The 18,940-nt window shown below is 34.6% G+C and overlaps 1 protein-coding gene across 4 annotated transcripts in view; it reads left to right on the forward strand.

The window, feature by feature from the left end:
- Positions 1-18,940, forward strand: part of DNAAF4 (dynein axonemal assembly factor 4) — a 105,639-nt gene that overhangs the window by 36,743 nt on the left and 49,956 nt on the right. The gene's annotated exons all lie outside the window — the stretch shown is intronic.

Consider the following 18,940-nt stretch of genomic DNA (forward strand, 5'->3'; position numbering starts at 1 on the left):
GTGGTTTCTCTTGGTAAAAATTAATGGAACTAAGAGAAGGTTTCTCTTAATTGCCAAATTACAGTATAAATTTGTTGGGGGAAGTTTATTTTTTGCTGACATCATCTTTCATGAATCCTATATTTTCAAAGTTCTTTATGACTTTCCTATGTAAAATTAAAACTTGATTTTGTTCTTTTCCTCTTTAAGATTATTTCCTAATAGAATAAAATTTTAATTAACTTAAATGCAATTATCCAGAACATTTATGTAACTAAAAATTCTCCCCCAATGGGTACATTGTACTTTGAGGTTTTCAAAAAAATCACTACACAATAGATCATAGTGTGTTTTTTTAATAGAAAAAAACTTATAAAATATGATCTGGTGCTAGTAAATATTCAGCCTAGTCTCCTATATAGTCTATAAGTGAATTTTCTAACCCTGACCATTAGGTACTACAAAATCTTGGATCATCCAGAATTTGTTGTACTTAAAGGAAATCTACATTTAAAAAACATATACTGTTCAATCAGGGTTGAAATAGTTTTTTAACCAGTTAACTAGGCCTACCCCTCCCCATTCTTTTCTTAATCCAAGTTTTACTTCATATAGTACTACAAAGACCCAGAAAATTTCCAGGAAAAAATGTCAAAAGTACTTTTCCCCTAAAAAAAATGGAAATCTTTTCTAAGTAATGATGGAAAATATATTTCCTGACTAGGTTTCAAAACATAAGAATTGATACTAGCAGTAGCAAACTTGTTCTTATGAAGATTAGAAATGTGGAATTTAGTCTGCTTACATAAAAGTACAGGACCAAGAGAATTAAAAGTAAAGCTAAAGTTTTAGGCATTAAAGTTATAACTCATTTCCTTTTTTCTTTGATCTTGGTATCTACAAAGTAGCTGAAAGAAAATACCTTTTCATTAACAATTGAGTTTAAATTTATGAATTTGGAATATTAACCTTTATTTTAGTTTCATTAACATTTCCATGTTCCATAATTCTTGTTTGTATATCATATAATCATATATATTGAGGAATGCCTATTAATATATTATTTTGTGATGAAATCAGTCATGGAGACTGAAACCTGCAGGGCTGGAAAATTGTTTACAGTTAAGCTTAAGGAAATTTCAATGCTGAATTTCTATATACTGTAGTTTTGTATTTTTCAATTTATTCCCCACTCACTACTCCCTTAGCCATTAACTTTTAAAATGTAGAAGCCTATACGTCTTAGTTACTTTGTGGGAGAAAAGTGATTTTCAAATATAGTACCCTAGAATAAAGGGCAGCTAGGTGGTGCAGTGGGTATCGCACCAGGCCTAGATTCAGGAGGACCTGCGTTCAAATTAGGCCTCAGACACTTATGAACTGTGTGAACCTGGGCAAGTCACTTAACCTTGTTTGCCTCAGTTTCTTCATCTGTAAAATGAGCTGGAGAAGGAAATGACAAAACAGTGTCTTTGCCAACAAAACCCCAAATGGGGTCATAGACAGTCTGACAAAGCTGAAACTCAACAATACCCTAGAATCAATTGTAAGGGCAAGGTTTCATTTACTCAACCCCATGCCTCTTAAGTTAAATGATAAGATAATCAATTCATAAGCCTTAAACTAAGGGAAAGGGCTTTGAACTGGAGTACTTGCAAAAGAATCTTATTCAGATAGTCAGTGTTTAAGTACTTGCTGTGTAGCTAGACACTGGACTATACACTGAGAATAAAAATACAAGCAAAAAGAAAAATATAGGTCTCTACTTGGTTACATTCTAATGTAAAATGGAGTGGAAAAAGGAGGAGGAGAAGGCATGGTGGAGAATCAGGAACTTTCAGGAGTGAGCATGCTTGGCCTAGGGACTTCCTTCCTTGATAAGGAGTCCCCATGAGGAACTCCCTTCCTCGATAAGGAGTCCCCATGAGGAACTCTTCAATGCCAGAAGGTGGCCACTATGGGAATGAATTTCTAGGATTAGACCAGAGAGACAGAGGTTTCTTCCTGGGTAAGAAGACTGCTAGGTATGGAGTATAGATAGGCCAAAGAAATTTGACCACTACCCAGAGATTATCTGTAAATTTTTCAAGCAAATTGAGAAGAAAGTCATCTAAAAAAAATTGAACAAGTGTGGCTTGTTCACATGAACAAGAGAGAATGAACACCTGAGGTTTCTGCCTTGGCTATATCTCTTTCCTCTACCCACTTTGACCAGAGAAGAATCTGTGAGTTTAAAATGGTACAGAAGATTTTGGACTTCCTATTTTCCCACTGATATCCTACTAAGATCTCCAATTAGTTTATTAGTGGTATCCACATTGAGAATCAAAAACAGACAGATGAAGAAAAAACATTATGGAGTCTTCTTAGGCACCCCACAAATAGAAAATATTTATTTCCAAGTGCTCTTTAGATTACCAAAGACATCTTTGAATATGCAGACTTTAATCCTTTTTGCCTTGTGCATAAGTAAACTATGCAGAAGAAAGTTCAAATGGTGTTTTTTTAAAACATTCCTCTTGGGTTTTTCCAAGCATCTTATCTAGAAAACCTCCTCCTGTGCTTGTTTGTGTAATAGTATTATCACATTAAGATAGCCTAATCACCAGCCTCAGGTAGCCAAATATTGTAAGCACCTGTATTTCAGTGGCTTCTTTTGTAGACAAGATGAACTGAAGATGGGGGATTGGGGGTGTGTGTGGAGGCAGAATTGTTTAAATTGTTTAATTTAAATTAAAAATTTAACAAAAAGGAATTGTTTAAACTATTTCAAAAGCAATAGGTTCTTCTGGCATGTTGTTATCAATATTAAAAAAAAACTGACAGGAAGTTGTTTCTCTAGCAGACAGTCTTTGACTAACCTCTATTTTGGTTTGAAATATGAAGGGATAATGTATTTTCTGGGTAAGAAAGAAGGAGTGAAGTACTGCACCTTAGAGACAGATGTGCAGAGAAAAGGAACTTTGCAATTATGCCTCAAACTACTGTTTTTTAAAGAAGCAATCAAATGAACGAATTAACATATATATACGTATATATATATATATATACATATATACGTATATATACATATATGAGATCAAATATTAAGTCCTCTGTTGGCATTCAGATCCTCTTATAACCTGCCCCCTCCTACTTTTCCAGTTTTCTGATGCTGTAGTCCCATGTATGGACTCTGCGATTCAGCTACACCAGCCTGCTTATTCCTCACATAATAGTAGCACTGCTTGCAGTCATAGTGGTGGTGGTAGCTAGCATTTATATAGCACTTTAAAGTTCCCAAAGCACATTATATATATGATTTTATCATGTGACATTCCATCTCCATCTCTGTGCTTTTGGTAGTCTAGAGGGATCTGGGGCAGCTAGGTGGTGCTAGATAAAGTACTGGGTCCAGAGTCAGGAGAACTTGAGTTCAAATATGACCTCAGACACTTACCTAGCTGTGTGTCCTTGGTCAAGTCACTTTAACTCTGTCTGTCTCGGTAAAATGAGCTGGAGAAGGAAATGGCAAACCACTCTAATTTCTTTGCCACGAAAGCCCTAAACGGGGTCTTAAATAGTCAGACTCAATTGAAACAACTCAACGGTAGCAAAGGTATAATACTTGAGGGTCCAATATAAACGATGCTTTCCCTAATCACTCTCAAGGGAAGGCTAGGTAATACTTAGTTTACTGTCATCAGCTTAGCTCCCTTCCAACAATGATTAGTCACATTAAAGGCTATCTCAGATAGCTAGTGTACCTCTTTATCAAAGTTAACTATATACAGAAGTCAAGGAATTTAGACAGATTAGAATGGAAAAAAAGAACATTAAGAGTAAATTAAACTCTTCAGTTTGGGAACAACATTAAAAGCACCTTAGTTCAGCTAAGGAGGAAATGATTTCCTGAGGGGAGGGGAGTCTTTTAGCCATCTCTGGATTGCAAGTGCTAGAAGGTAAGGTACATATCCAGCTTTCTACATATCTACAATTCCTGGGAGATCTATCAGCTGTGTACAGTTAGGTAATGTGGCTCATCATTTTCTTAGCCAATCAGGAATCTTCTGTGTACAAAGGAAAACCACCCAGCCTGCTTGGACAGAGGTACAACATTTGTATTTCCAGCACTTAGTACAATGTCTGGCACATATTAAGTGATTGAAAAATGCTTTTAATTGATTTATTGGTTTCCCTGGCTTATCTGTAATCACTTTACTCTTCAGATAGCTGCTGCTAATGTGATTTTCCTAAAACACAGCTCTGACTATGTCACTTTTTCCACAGTAAACTCCAATGGCTTTTTTTTGTGTTTGGGAGCAATATAAATGTCTCTTTTTGGCCTTTACAGCCCTTTAAACTTGGCCCCAATGTACTTTTCCATTATTATACAATACTGTCCTTCCCAGACTCTAGGTATTTCATACATCCAACACTCCATTTCCTGTATCTGTGTTTTTGCATTGGCTGTCCCCCATTCCTGGAATGCACTTCCTCCTCACCTCCCTTGATTCCTTCTGCATTCATCTCAGCAGCTGCCTTCTACGTGACTCCTCTCTTGGTCTTCATCAGTTGCTAGTGCCCCTATAAGGAGGCCAAGTGAATGGTTTAGAGAATGCTGAGCCACAGTACTACATACCTGTGGATAATTGACAGATCTCCCTGGAGCTGGCTCTTATTCTTATTGTCTACTCTCAGACTTGTACAAAGAAAATATTTTCTATCAGTTCATCATGTCATGTTTTGACTTTGACTTTGAAGAAGTCCCTTGACTTCTCTGGGTCTGAATTTCTCCAGTGATCAGATACAAGCAGGAATGTAATATATATAATAGAGGAGCTGAATAAATTTAGGAAGCTTGCATCTATCTATCTAGATATTCCATTTTCACAAGTGTTTGCAGATAAAAACAGCAGCAGAAACAGCTGATAAGAATGGCTCTGAAAATAGAAACATAGACTAAGTTTTATGTGGCAGAAGTTGTTCTCAATAGATTTTTGGAGTTTCCTTTTCTCTTTTTTCCCCTCAGATCCTTATCTGGAAAATGAGTCCTTTTTACTTTCCTAATAGAGAGGTAAGGGACCATAAATATGGAATGTTGTATATTTTGTTAGAAACTTGAAGTGTCAGTCAGTTTTCCTTAATTGTTATTCTTGGTCATAACTGAGGGTTTTCTGGACTGGCATATAACTGAAAATGACTGAGATTTCTTTTTCTAAAATGCATCAATAGGCATGCAAAAAACCCAAGGCATTTATGTTAGCTTGACACTGGATAATATTAAGGTCAGAAAACAGTAATTTTCTTTCATGAGAAATGCCATAATATAATGGAAAGGTAATTTCACTAGCAAATAAGAAATTTTGCTCTGAGTCCCTACTTTAAAACATGCAAGCTATTACTTTTTAAAAATGCCTCATTTTTGCCTTTTGCCTTTACATCACAGTCATTTCTCACTCCTCCTCCAGATTGGACATTCTCTTGTGATAAAAACAAAAACATCTGATTCCTCTAAAGACTATGTCTGACTGTTCTGTGTATTGTCTCAGTAGTTGCCCACCTTTCTACTATGCAGCAGTAAATATTTCGTTATCTCTTCTTTAGAACCTCTGTTGGCTTTTCCATTATTCTGAGTTCGACTCAATGTTATTTTACTTCTGTATGTTTCAGTTCTCTTATCTATAAAGCAGAAATAATAATGCTTACCTAAAGGCAACAGGACTAGAATAATAATTTCTTGAGATCCTTTCCAACTAAATTCTGTGATTTTAATAATCTTGATAGTTAATTATATTCTCTCATTTTTTCTTGCTTCTCAACAACTAAGAGGTTCTAAAGTTCAGCATGTTGCAGCTCCTTTGTGAAAAGAATTAAAAACATTTAAATAAGTACATATATAGATGAATAAATTATAGTTTAAAATTTAATATACCAAATATATTTTACAAGGAGATCGAGTTTTACATGTTAGATTTTATGTTACTAAACCAAGAAAGTAAGAGATCCTCATACATTCCTAATTGTTATATAATGTTTTTCTTCTGGCCTAATATTAATACCCTTTAACTGAAGTATTATTTTATTTTCTTCACATGGAGGAAGTTGATACATATCTAATAATATTATATATAGGTAATATTATGTGCTATTGCATAATAAAATTATTTAAGACTTAATATTTCTAGTGATTTTGTACTTTAAAATTTTCTAGCTTTAGGCAATATCTTATTGTGAGATTTCTGCATATGAATAAGAGTTTAAATTTAAAAATATTTAGGATACTAAAACTTGAATGAAAATCTTAAAAATCAGTATTTTTTGTACTAAAGAATTTGTCTTGTTATAAATTTTTAATGGCACATTTTAGAAGTACATTACCACATGTCAGTTTCTATGGTATTACAACATAAAGTTCTCATATAATGAAATTTTTCTAAGACTTAGAAAAAATTAGGACTTTTTGTGTTATATTTCCAAGAATTTATAATTTCATTGATATGGGTATTCCCTCCAAAAAGCAGATCACAACTCTTTCTGAGTCTCCATTTCCTTATCTGTACAAGGGGATAATAATTATTACCTATCCCACAATGCTATAAGGCTTAAGTGCATTGCAAACTTTAAAGTGCTACATCACTTTTTTTAAATTATTGCCTTCACAAACGGAGTCAGGATATAACTTAGTACCAGAGTAACAAAAAATAACAGAAGCCATTAGAATTTTGAACAACTCTTTGACTGTTCCCTGGGGCCCTGGGCTGCGTTTACCTTTCTTCCCTTTGATATCACCTGAAATGCAGCTTTGCATGGTGATTAACAAAGAGTACAATTAATAGATATTTTAAATTGCCTGTCCAAATGCTTTTCTTGGAGGAAGAAGGCAGAATGTAACATGGATTATTTCATAGAAACGCTATAGAATACAATGTCAGTGAAAGATATTTATGTATCCTGGGCTACATAATAGCTCTTAGTTGAGGTATTAGGGAAATCAAATAGTTGATTTCCCTCACAGTATAGCAGTTCAATTCTGTACTATAAAGCTTCTCTGCTACAATGAATCTTGCACTGTTCTATCTTAGTCACTGCTATTTTTTTTGCCAGATTGTTATTTCTGCTTTTAAGGATAATGTCATAAGTGATTATACATTACCAACATAACAAAATTATCCATGATTTTCAGTCATTTATCAGAATGACTGATGCTGTTTATGTATTTTCTGTGCCCTATTACAGGAAGACAGGTGCTTGAAACTTCCTTTTCTTTCACTTTCTCCCTATGGTGAAAGTCATTCTTCTTTTTCTAAGGACAATTCTGGAAAAAAAGATGAGAGATCCTTCTGCTGTTTTATTCATTATTTTCATGCCAGATTTGAACTCTAGTTTTCTTTGTCTCTCTAGATTCACAGTTCTATCTACGTGCCACTTTGCTGCTTCTGTCTTTAATAGATATAAAAAAAACTATATCAAAAATTTGAGAATATGAAGGTATCAGCAGTACTCTTGGCCTGCATAAATTTTACCATATTTGAAGTTTCTGTGAATTATTAAATTCCATTCATATAATGAACATATATTGCATATTTGCTATGCACAAAGCATTATACTAGGCTTTGGGAATTAAAAAAATAATCAATAGTCTCAGCCCCAACAAGCTTTTCATTTACTAGGAAGACTTGATATATGCAAAGGTAAGTAAATGGAAGGTAGAGTGCTGATGACAGCAAAGGAGAGATCTGGACAGTGTTCAAAATTGGAAGAAGATAGAATACCTTCAGTTAAGGGGATCAGGAAGGCTCTATGGATGAGGTGGGGTACCTGAGCTGAACCTTGAAACAAGAGAAGAATTTTCAGAAGAGGAAAGAGTATAGGAATAACTTCAATAAACTTGTAACCAACCAAACAAAAACCAAGGGTTAGCATTATATGTAATGGAGAAAATCTAGAGGCCTTTCCATCATGAAGCAAGTATATCCATTATTACCAGTAACATTTGATAACAATAAGAAGAGAAAAAAAAATTAACGGGGTACACAAGAAGGAAGTAAAACTATTGCTTTTTATAGATGATATATTTAGAGAACCCTAAAGATTCAATTAAAAATTAATTGAAACAATAACGAGAAAAATTGTGGTATATAAAATAAACCTATATAAATCATCAGCTTTTCTATATACTACCAACAAAAGCTATCAGGAAGAAATGGGTGAAAAATTCCATGTAAAATAACTGCAGAATATAGAAAACATTTGCAAGTCCACGACCAAATATTGCATAGATATTATGTGAATACAACTACAAAGGGCTCTTTATTAAATTAAAGACAGACATAATTAATTAGAGAAATATTTTATTCATTACTAGGTCATGCCAATATAATAAAAATTATAATACTACCTAAATTAATTTACTTTTTAGGGGGAGTTGAATGAAGGTGCAAAGGATTGCTTTGATGTAAAAAGTCAAATCATATTCATGTGGAGGAACAAAAGATAAAGATTCTTCAGAGAAATAATTTTAAAAATAGGACAGAAGGCAGCCAGCACAAGTTATCTCAAAGCATATATTCTACAAAGCAGTAATCTTCAAAATTATTTGGTCCTAGTTAAGTAAAAGAGAGGACAAAGTCAATAGGTGGAACAGATTAGGTATACAACATACAGAAGCAAATGTGCCCAGTAGCCTGATATTTGATAAATTCAAAGATCATAGATACTGGGGTAAGAACTTACAGTTCAACAAAAACTTAATTGGAATATAATCTGGCAGAAACTAGGTAGAAACTAACTCATACCATAGACCACAAAAAAACCAAACCTACAAATGGATACATGGCAGCTTTTTTTTTTTTTTAATCATACCATAAAAGAGAGGAGAGACATTTTTAGTTTGAGATGCCTGTGGGACATACAGTTTGAGATGTCCAAAAGACAGTTGGCAAGGTAAAATCGGAACTCAGGAGATTAGGCCAGGGTATGTAGACCTGGGAGTCATCTGCACAGAGATGATAATTGAACCCAAGGGAGCTGATGTGATTATTAACCAAGTTAGTTGAGAGCATGGCCTCTTCTTTTTAAAATTATTTATTTATTTTAAATATTCTTTTCTTTTTAAATTTTAAGTTCCAAATTGTCTCCCTCCCCTAACCTCCCATGCCCTCTGAGAAGGCAAATAAAATGATATCGATTATACATGTGAAAACATGCAAAATATATTTCCATCTTAGCCATATTTTTTTTAAAAATCAAGAAAAATAAGAAAGGTGAGAAAAAGATGCCTCAATTTGCACTCAGGGCTCATAAGTTCTCAGGAGGCAGATAACATTTTTTCATCATGAGTCCTTTGGAATTGTGTTGGATTGCTGTATTGATCAGAACAGCCAAGTCTTTCACAGTTGATTATCATTATAACATTGGTGTTACTATGCAGTATAATCTCCCAGGTTCTTCTTACTTCACTTTTCATCAGTTCAAATAGGTCTTGCCATGTTTTTCTGAAACTACCTCCCTCATCATTTATGGCAATCATTTGCCACAACTTATTCAGCCATTCCCTAATTGGTGGATATCACCTCAATTTCCAATTCTTTGCCATCACAAAAAAAATTGCTACAAATATTTTTGTACATATAGGTCCTTTTCCTTTGATCTCTTTGGGATACAGACTAGCAGTGGTATTGTTTTATCAGGGGTGTGCTCAGTTTTATGGCTCTTTGGGTATAGTTCTAAACTGTTTTCCAGAATGGTTGAACCAGGTCAATATTCAGTTTAGTATAGTGTGCCAATTTTCTCTCATCCCTGTACCATTTGTAATTTCTGATAGGTGTGAGATGGTATTTCAGAGTTGCTTTAATTTGCACTTCACTAATCAGTAGTGATTTACAACATTTTTATATAACTATAGTTAGCTTTGATTTCTTCTTCTGAAAACTGTTCATGTCTCTTGACCATTCGTTTATCAATTGGGGCATGGCTTTTATTTTTATAAATTTGACCCTGCACTACACTCAGTAAGTATATATTTGAAAAATGAGGTCTTTATCAGGGAAATATACAGTAAAATTTTTTGATATTCATTATTTATGTTATCTTTTTAGCAAAATGTAGTTTCCCTGGTTATCTCTTTTAATTAGGTCCGTTCTTGCTTTTACTTTGTCTAAGATCATTATTGCTACCCTTGCCTTTTTTTTAAACTTTAACTGAAGTCTGCTCCAGCCCTTTATTTTAACTCTATGTGTATTTTTCTGTTTCAAGTGTGTCTCTTGTAAACAATATATTGTTGGAATCTGGTTTCTAATCATTCTAACATCTGCTTCTGTTTTATGGGTGAGCTTACCCCTTTCACATTCAGTCATGAATACTAATTCTGTGTATTTCCCTCCATTCCATTATCTTCTGTGTTTTTCTCTCTTTTTTTCTTTTCCCTCCTGAAATGTCTATTTTGCTTCTAACCACCGCCTGCCTTAATCTCCCCTCCCCCTTTATCATTCTCTCCCTTTCTTTTAACCTCTTCCCCTCCTGTTTCCTACTGTGTTAGATACATTTTTCTACACAACTGAGTGTGTATACATATTCTTCCCTTTTTTGAACCAATTCCAATGAGAGTGAAGTTCAAGTATTGCCTGCCAGCCCTCTCCTCATTTCCTCTTCCATTGTAAAAGTTCTAACTTATGCACCTCTTTTATGTGAGAAAATTGCCTTTCCCCCCTTCCCCAGAGAGCCTCTCTTTCACTCCCTTAATTATTTTGGAGATCATTCCATCATAATCAATTATACCCATGCCCACTGTCTATGTAAACTCCTTTTAACTGGCTTAATGATGATAAAGTTCCTAGGAGTTACATGTATCATCTTTCCATATAGGAATGTGAACAGTTTAACTTTATTGAATCTCTTATGATTACCTTTCATGCTTATCTTTTTATACTTCTCTTGAATCTTCTGTTTGAATGTTAGATTTTCTATTTGGCTCTGGTCTCTGTATCAGGAATCCTTGAAAATCCCCTATCTCATTAAATATAATTTCCCCTCTTCCCCCAAGGATTATGCTCAGTTTTGCTGGGTAGGTTATTCTTGGTTGTTATCTAGTTTTTTTGTTTCCAGAATATCATATTCTAAGCCCTCTGCTCTTTTATCATGGAAGCTGTTAACTGTTATGTTTGAATTGTTTCTTTCTGACTGCTTGAAGTATTTTCTCTTTGACCTGAGAGCTCTGAAATTTGACTGTAATATTCCTGAGAGTTTTCATCTTGGGATCTCTTTCAAGAGGTGATTGATTGGTGGATTCTTTTTTTAAGTTGACTTTTATTATTTTTAATTTAATATTTTATTTTTCCCAATTACATGGAAAAACAATTTTAACATTATTTTTCTAAATTTTAAGTTCCAAATTCTCTCGCTCCCTCTCTGCCCCCCCCAATTGAAAAAGCAAGCAATTTGTCATGGGTTATACATGGTACATATTTCCATGTGTCATGCTATGAAAGAAAACAGAGACCAAATAAAACAAGAAAAATAAAGTAACCAAAAAGCATCTTTGGTCTGTATTCAGGCTCTACCAGTTTTTTCTCTGGAGATGACTAGCACCTTTCCTCATAAGTCCTTCAGAGATGTCTTGGATCATTGTATTGCTGAGAAAAGGTAAGTTATTCACTGTAGATCATCATACAATATTGTTTTTAGTGTGTACAGTCTTATCCTGGTTCTGCTCATTTCACTTTTTGTCAGTTCGTGAAAATCCAGGTTTTTCTGAGAGCATCCTGCTTGTCATTTCTTATAGCACAATAGTATTCCGTCACAATCATGTACAACGAACTTGGTTAGCCATTCCCCAACTGATGGACGTCCTCTCAATTTCTAATTCTTTGCCACCACTAAAGGAGCTGCTATAAATATTTTTGTACATATAGATCCTTTCCCTTCTTTAAAAAAAATCTCTTTGGGATACAAACCTAGTGTTTGTATTGCTTGGTCAAAGGGTATGCATGGCTTTATAGCCCTTTGAGTTTAGTTCCAAATTGCTCCCCAGAATGGTGGAGTCACTATATAACTTCATCAATAGTGCATCAGTGTTTTATTTTCCCACATCCCTTCCAACATTTGTTATTTTCCTTTTTTTGTCATATTAGCCAATTTGATAGATGTGTGGTGGTAGCTCAGAGTTGTTTTAATTTGCACTTCTCTAATTAACAGTGATTTATATGACTGTAGATAGCTATGATTATTTTGTCTGATAACTGCCTGTTTATATCCTTTAACCAACTGAGAAATGATTCATTTCTATAAATTTGACTCAGTTTTCTATATATGTGAGAAATGAGGTCTTTGTCAGAGAAACTTGCTGTAAATTTTTTTCACAGTGATGATTACCAACTATGTATTTCTCTCCTATTTTCCCTTGGTTTATCATACTCTCTTTCTCTTTTTGCCCTGTCCATTCTCAAAATTGTTTTGCTTCTGACTTTTACCTCACCCAATCTGCTCTCTCTTTTATCAATCCTTCCCTTTATCCCCCTCCCCTCCTACTTTCTTGTATGGTAAGATAGATTTCGACACCCAACTGAGTGTGTATGTTATTCCCTCTTTGAGCCAGTTCTGATGAGAGTAAGGCTTACATGCTTTCCCCCCTTTTTTCCTTCATCTTCCCCTCCACTATAAAATCTCTTTTAGGTCTCTTCTGTGTCAGATAATTTACTTCATTCTACCTCTCCCTTTCCCCTTTTTCCAGTGCATTCTTCTTTCTCACCCCTTCATTTTTTTTTTTTTGATATTCATCCCATCACATTCACCTCACATCTGTGTTTTCTGTCTATGTATACTCCTTCTAACTGTCCTAATAATGAGAAAGTTTTTATTACCCATGTAGGAATATAAACATTTTAACCGTATTGAATCTCTTGTTATTTCTCTTTCCTGTTTACCTTTTTATGCTTCTTTTGAGTCTTGTGTTTTAAAGTAAAATTTTCTATTCAGCTCTGGTCTTTTCATCAGGAATCCCTGAAAGTTCTTTATTTCATTCAATATTCATTCCCTCCCCGCCCCCGTAAAGGATTATACTTAGTTTTTAGTAGGTGGTTCTTAGTTGTAATCCTAGCTCCTTTCCCCTCTAGAATTTCATATTTCAAGCCCTCTCATCCTTTAATGTAGAAATTGCTAAATCTTGCGTTATCCTGGCCATGACTTCATGATATCTGAATTGTTTCTTTTTGGCTATTTGCAATATTTTCTCTTTGACCTAGGAGTTCTGGGATTTGACTATAATATTCCAGGGAGTTTTCATTTTACTTGGGGGTTTTCAGTTTGTCCTTTTCCTAGCTTTTTCAGCTACATGCCCAATTCGTTGATCTTCTCTTTCTCTATTTTATTCATGTAGGCATTCAAAGATATAAAACTTCCACTAAGAACTGCTTTTGTAGTATCCTATAAGATTTGGTAGGTTGTCTCATTATTGTCATTCTCTTGAATGAAGTTGTTGATTGTTTCTATAATTTGTTGTTTAACCCGCTCATTCTTTAGGATTAGATTGTTTAGTTTCCAATTAGTTTTTGGTTTATATTTCCATGGTCTTTGATTACATATAAGCTTTATTGCATTATGATCTGAGAAGCATGCATTGACTATCTCTGCCTTTCTGCACTGAGTGGTGAGGTTTTTATGGCCTAGTACATGGTCAGTTTTTGTATATGTGCCATGTACCACTGAGAAAAAGATATATTCCTTTCTATCTTCATTCAGTTTTCTCCAGAGATCTATCATATCTACCTTATCCAGAGTTTTATTCACCTCCTTAACTTCTTTTGTGTTTATTCTGAGGTTAGATTTACCAAGTTCAGAGAGGGGGAGGTTGAAGTCCCCCACTATTATAGTTTTGCTGTCTATTTCTTCTTATAGCTCCCTTAACTTCTCCTCTAAGAATCTGGATGCTGTGGTGCCTTTTAGCAGGATATAGTTTCCTTCCTTATCTCTTTTGATTAGATCTATTTCTGCTTTTGCTTTGTCTGAGATTAGGATTTCCACCCCTGCTTTTTTTACATCAGCTGAAGCACAATATATTCTGCTTCAACCTTTGACTTTTACCCCGTGTGTATGCCACTGTTTCAAATGTATTTCTTATAAACAACATATTGCTGGGTTATAGTTTTTAATCCATTCTACTATCCATCTCTGTTTTATGGGAGAGTTCAAACCATTCACATTCACAGTTATGATTACTCTCTGTGTCTTTCCCTCCATCCCCTTTCCCCCATTTATGTTTTTAGTTCTCCCTTCTCTCTTCCCCTCCACAACAGAGTTTTAATTTTTGGCCACCACTTCCTTCAGTCTTCCCTCCCTTCTTTCAGCTCCCCTCCATTTTAATCCCCTTTTCCCTTACTACTTCTTCCCTCCCTTTTAGCCTCCCCTCCCTTTTCTTTCCTCCTTCCCCTTCTACTGCCTTTAGAGCTAGTTGTATTTCTATACTTAACTGAGTTTGTTGTACCGTCCTTGAACCGAATCAGATGAGAGTTACTTTCAAACAATGCTCATCTCCCTCCCCTCTTTCCCTTTACTGTAATATATTTTTATGCCTCTTCCTGTGATGTAATTTACCTTTTTCTGACTCCTCCTTTTGACATTTCCCATTACTATCCCTTCACATTCCTAAATCACATTTTTATCATGACATCATTTACTTTATACTGCTCCCTCTATCTATGTATATTCCTTTTATATATCGTAATAAATATACAATTCTCAAGATTCACAAGTGTCATCTTCCCTTCCAGGGATGTAAACAGATTGCCCATATTGAATAACAAGGTTTTTTTGTTCGCTATTTACCTTTTTATGCCTCTCTTGAAACCTGCGTTTGAGGATTGAATTTTCTATTTTTTTTTTTATTTTGTAATGTTTAACAATCACTGCCATACAATTGCGATTTTATCCCTCCCCACCTACTCCCTAATACCCCCCTCCCTCCCCACGACTGCATACAATTCTGTATAGATTCTACATATACTTTCCTATTGAGTATATTTTCACTATAGTCATGCTATGTAGTCAGACTAAGATAAATGAAAGAAATCGTATAACAAATCAGAACATGATACACAAACACATACACATACACAAACATGATCTGCTACAATATGTGAGTGACTTCCATATTTCTCTCTCTGAGTGTGGCAGGCATTTTGCGTTGAGATCCTCCATTGGGATTTTTTTTTTTTTTTGGTAAGAAGTTCTTGTGTTATTGCAAAAATCTAAGTCTACCAGAAAAAACTCTCACACACTGTGTTTGTTGCTATGCATAAAGTTCTCCTGGTTCTGCTCCTTTCACTCAGCATCAGGTCATATAAGTCCTTCCAGGCCTCTCTGAAGTCTTCTTGTTCATCATTTCTTATGGCACAATAGTACTCCATTACGTTCATATACCATAATTTGTTCAGCCATTCCCCAATTGATGGACATCTCCTTGACTTCCAGTTTTTGGCAACTACATAGAGTGCTGCTATAAATATTTTTGTACATGTGGGACCCTTTCCCATTTTTATGATCTCTTGGGGATATAGTCCTAGTAGCGATATTGCTGGGTCAAAGGGTATGCACATTTTTGTAGCCCTTTGGGCATAGTTCCAAATTGCTCTCCAGAATGGTTGGATGCGCTCGCAGCTCCACCAACAATGAATTAGTGTTCCAACTTTCCCACATCCTCTCCAGCATTTATCATTTTCTTGTTCTGTCATGTTTGCCAATCTTATAGGTGTGATGTGGTACCTCAGAGTTGTTTTGATTTGCATCTCTCTAACCAATAGTGATTTAGAGCATTTTTTCATATGATTATAGATAGCTTTAATTTCTTCCTCTGAAAATTGCCTGTTCATATCCTTTGACCATTTATCAATTGGGGAATGACTTGTATGATTATACATTTGGATCAGTTCTCTATATATTCTAGAAATGAGGCCTTTATCCCCGAGCTTAGCTGTAAAAATTCTTTCCCAATTTACTACATCCCTCCGGATTTTGGTTGCATTGGGTTTGGTTGTGCAAAAACTTCTCAGTTTAATGTAATCAAAGTTATCCATTTTGCATTTCATAATGCATTCTATCTCTCCTTTAGTAAAGAATTCTTCCCTTCTCCATAGATCTGATAAATACACTATTCCTTGCTTCTCCAGTTTATTCATGGTATCAATCTTTATACCTAAATCATGTACCCATTTGGACTTTATTCTTGTGTACGGTGTCAGGTATGGGTCTATGCCTAATTTCCGCCACACTGTTATCCAGTTTTCCTAGCAATTTTTGTCAAACAATGAGTTCTTATCCAGAAGCTGGGGTCCTTGGGTTTATCAAACAGAAGGTTGCTATATTCCTTGCCTACTGCATCTTGAGTGCCAAGTCTATTCCACTTGTCTACCTCTCTGTTTCTTAGCCAATACCAAGTGGTTTTGATAATTGCTGCTTTATAGTACAGTTTGAGGTCTGGTAGCGCTAGGCCACCTTCCCAAGCATTTCTTTTCATTAGTCCCTTTGATATTCTGGACCTTTTGTTTTTCCAAATGAATTTTGATATTATTTTGTCCAGCTCTAGAAAGTAATTGTCTGATAGTTTAATTGGTATGGCACTAAATAAGTATATTAATTTGGGTAGAATTGTCATTTTTATTATATTAGCACGGCCTACCCATGAGCAACTAATGTTTTTCCACTTACTTAAATCTGACTTTATTTGTGCAAAAAGTGTCTTGTAATTGTGTTCATATAATCCCTGGGTTTGTTTTGGCAGGTAGACTCCTAAGTATTTTATACTGTCTACCCTAACTTTAAATGGGATTTCTCTTTCTATCTCTTGCTGTTGGACTTTGTTGCTAATATATAGGAATGCAGAAGATTTGTGTGGGTTTATTTTGTACCCTGCAACTTTGCCAAAGTTGTTTATTAATTCTAGTAATTTTTTACTTGAATCTCTGGGATTCTCTAGGTAAATCATCATATCATCTGCAAAGAGTGATAACTTGGTTTCTTCTTTGGCTATTTTAATTCCTTGGATATCTTTATCTTGTCTAATTGCTACAGCTAACATTTCTAGTACCATATTAAATAATAGTGGTGATAATGGACAACCTTGTTTCACCCCTGATCTTATTGGGAATGCATCTAGCTTATCCCCATTGCATATAATGCTTGCTGAAGGTTTTAGATAGATACTGCTTATTATTTTATGGAAAGTTCCCTTTATTCCTACATTCTCCAATGTTTTTAGTAGGAATTGGTGTTGTATTTTGTCAAAAGTTTTTTCTGCATCTATTGAGGTAATCGTGTGGTTTTTGTTAGCTTTGTTGTTGATGTGATCGATAATGCTAATAGTTTTCCTAATATTGAACCAGCCCTGTAGTCCTGGTATGAATCCTACCTGATCATAATGTATTAATCTCGTGATAAGATGCTGTATTCGTTTTGCTAGAATCTTATTTAAAATTTTTGCATCTATATTCATTAGGGAAATTGGTCTATAATTTTCTTTCTCTGTTTTGTCTCTTCCTGGTTTGGGTATCAAAACCATATTTGTATCATAGAAAGAATTTGGGAGGACTCCTTCTTCCCCAGTTTTCAAGAATAGTGTATGTAGTATTGGAATTAACTGTTCTTTAAATGTTTGATAGAATTCACTTGTGAATCCATCTGGCCCTGGAGATTTTTTCCTAGGGAGTTCATTGATGGCTTGTTCAATTTCTTTTTCTGAGGTGGGGTTGTTTAAGTATTCAACTTCCTCTTCTGTTAATCTGGGCAATTTGTATTTTTTAAAATATTCATCCATCTCGTTTAGATTATCGAATTTGTGGGCATAAAGTTGGGCAAAGTAGTTTCTAATTATTGTTTTAATTTCCTCCTCATTGGAGGTGAGTTCACCCCTTTCATTTTTAATATTAGTGATTTGGTTTTCTTCTTTCTTTTTTTTAATCAGATTGACCAAAGGTTTATCAATTTTATTAGTTTTTTCATAAAACCAACTATTGGTTTTATTTATTAATTCAATAGTTTTCTTAATTTCAATTTTATTAATCTCTCCTTTGGTTTTCAGTATTTCTAATTTGGTATTTACTTGGGGATTTTCAATTTGTTCTTTTTCTAGCTTTTTCAACTGCAAGCCTAAGTCATTGATCTCCTCTTTCTCTATTTTATTTATGTAAGCATTCAGAGATATAAAACTTCCCCTAATAACTGCTTTTGCAGTATCCCATAAGTTTTGGTATGTTGTCTCACTATTGTCATTCTCTCGAATGAAATTGTTGATTGTTTCTATGATTTCTTCTTTAACCCAACCCTTCTTTAGAATTAGATTATTTAGTTTCCAATTGATTTTTGGTTTCTCTTTCCATGGCCTTTTATTACATGTAATTTTTAATGCATTATGATCTGAAAAGGATGCATTGATTATCTCTACCTTTCTGCACTGGATTGTGAGATTTTTATGTCCTAGTACATGGTCAATTTTTGTAAATGTTCCATGTACCGCTGAGAAAAAAGTATATTCCTTTCTATTCCCATTTAATTTTCTCCAAAGATCTATCATATCTACCTTATCCAGAGTTTTATTTACCTCCTTAACCTCTTTCTTGTTTATTTTGAGGTTGGATTTATCGAGTTCAGAGAGGGGGAGGTTGAGGTCCCCCACTAGTATAGTTTTGCTATCAATTTCTTCCTTCAACTCCCCCAACCTCTCCTCTAAGAATCTGGATGCTATACCACTTGGAGCATACATGTTTAGTAATAATGATATTGCTTCATTGTCTATGGTGCCTTTTAGCAGGATATAGTTTCCATCCTTATCCCTTTTGATTAGATCTATTTCTGCTTTTGCTTTGTCTGAGATTAGGATTGCTACTCCTGCCTTTCTTACATGAGCTGAACCACACTATATTCTGCTCCATCCTTTGACCTTTATCCTATGTGTATCCCCCCGTTTCAAATGTGTTTCTTGTAAGCAGCATATTGT

This window comes from Notamacropus eugenii, chromosome 1, assembly GCF_028372415.1.
Source record: "Notamacropus eugenii isolate mMacEug1 chromosome 1, mMacEug1.pri_v2, whole genome shotgun sequence".
Classification (NCBI taxonomy): Eukaryota; Metazoa; Chordata; class Mammalia; order Diprotodontia; family Macropodidae; genus Notamacropus; species Notamacropus eugenii.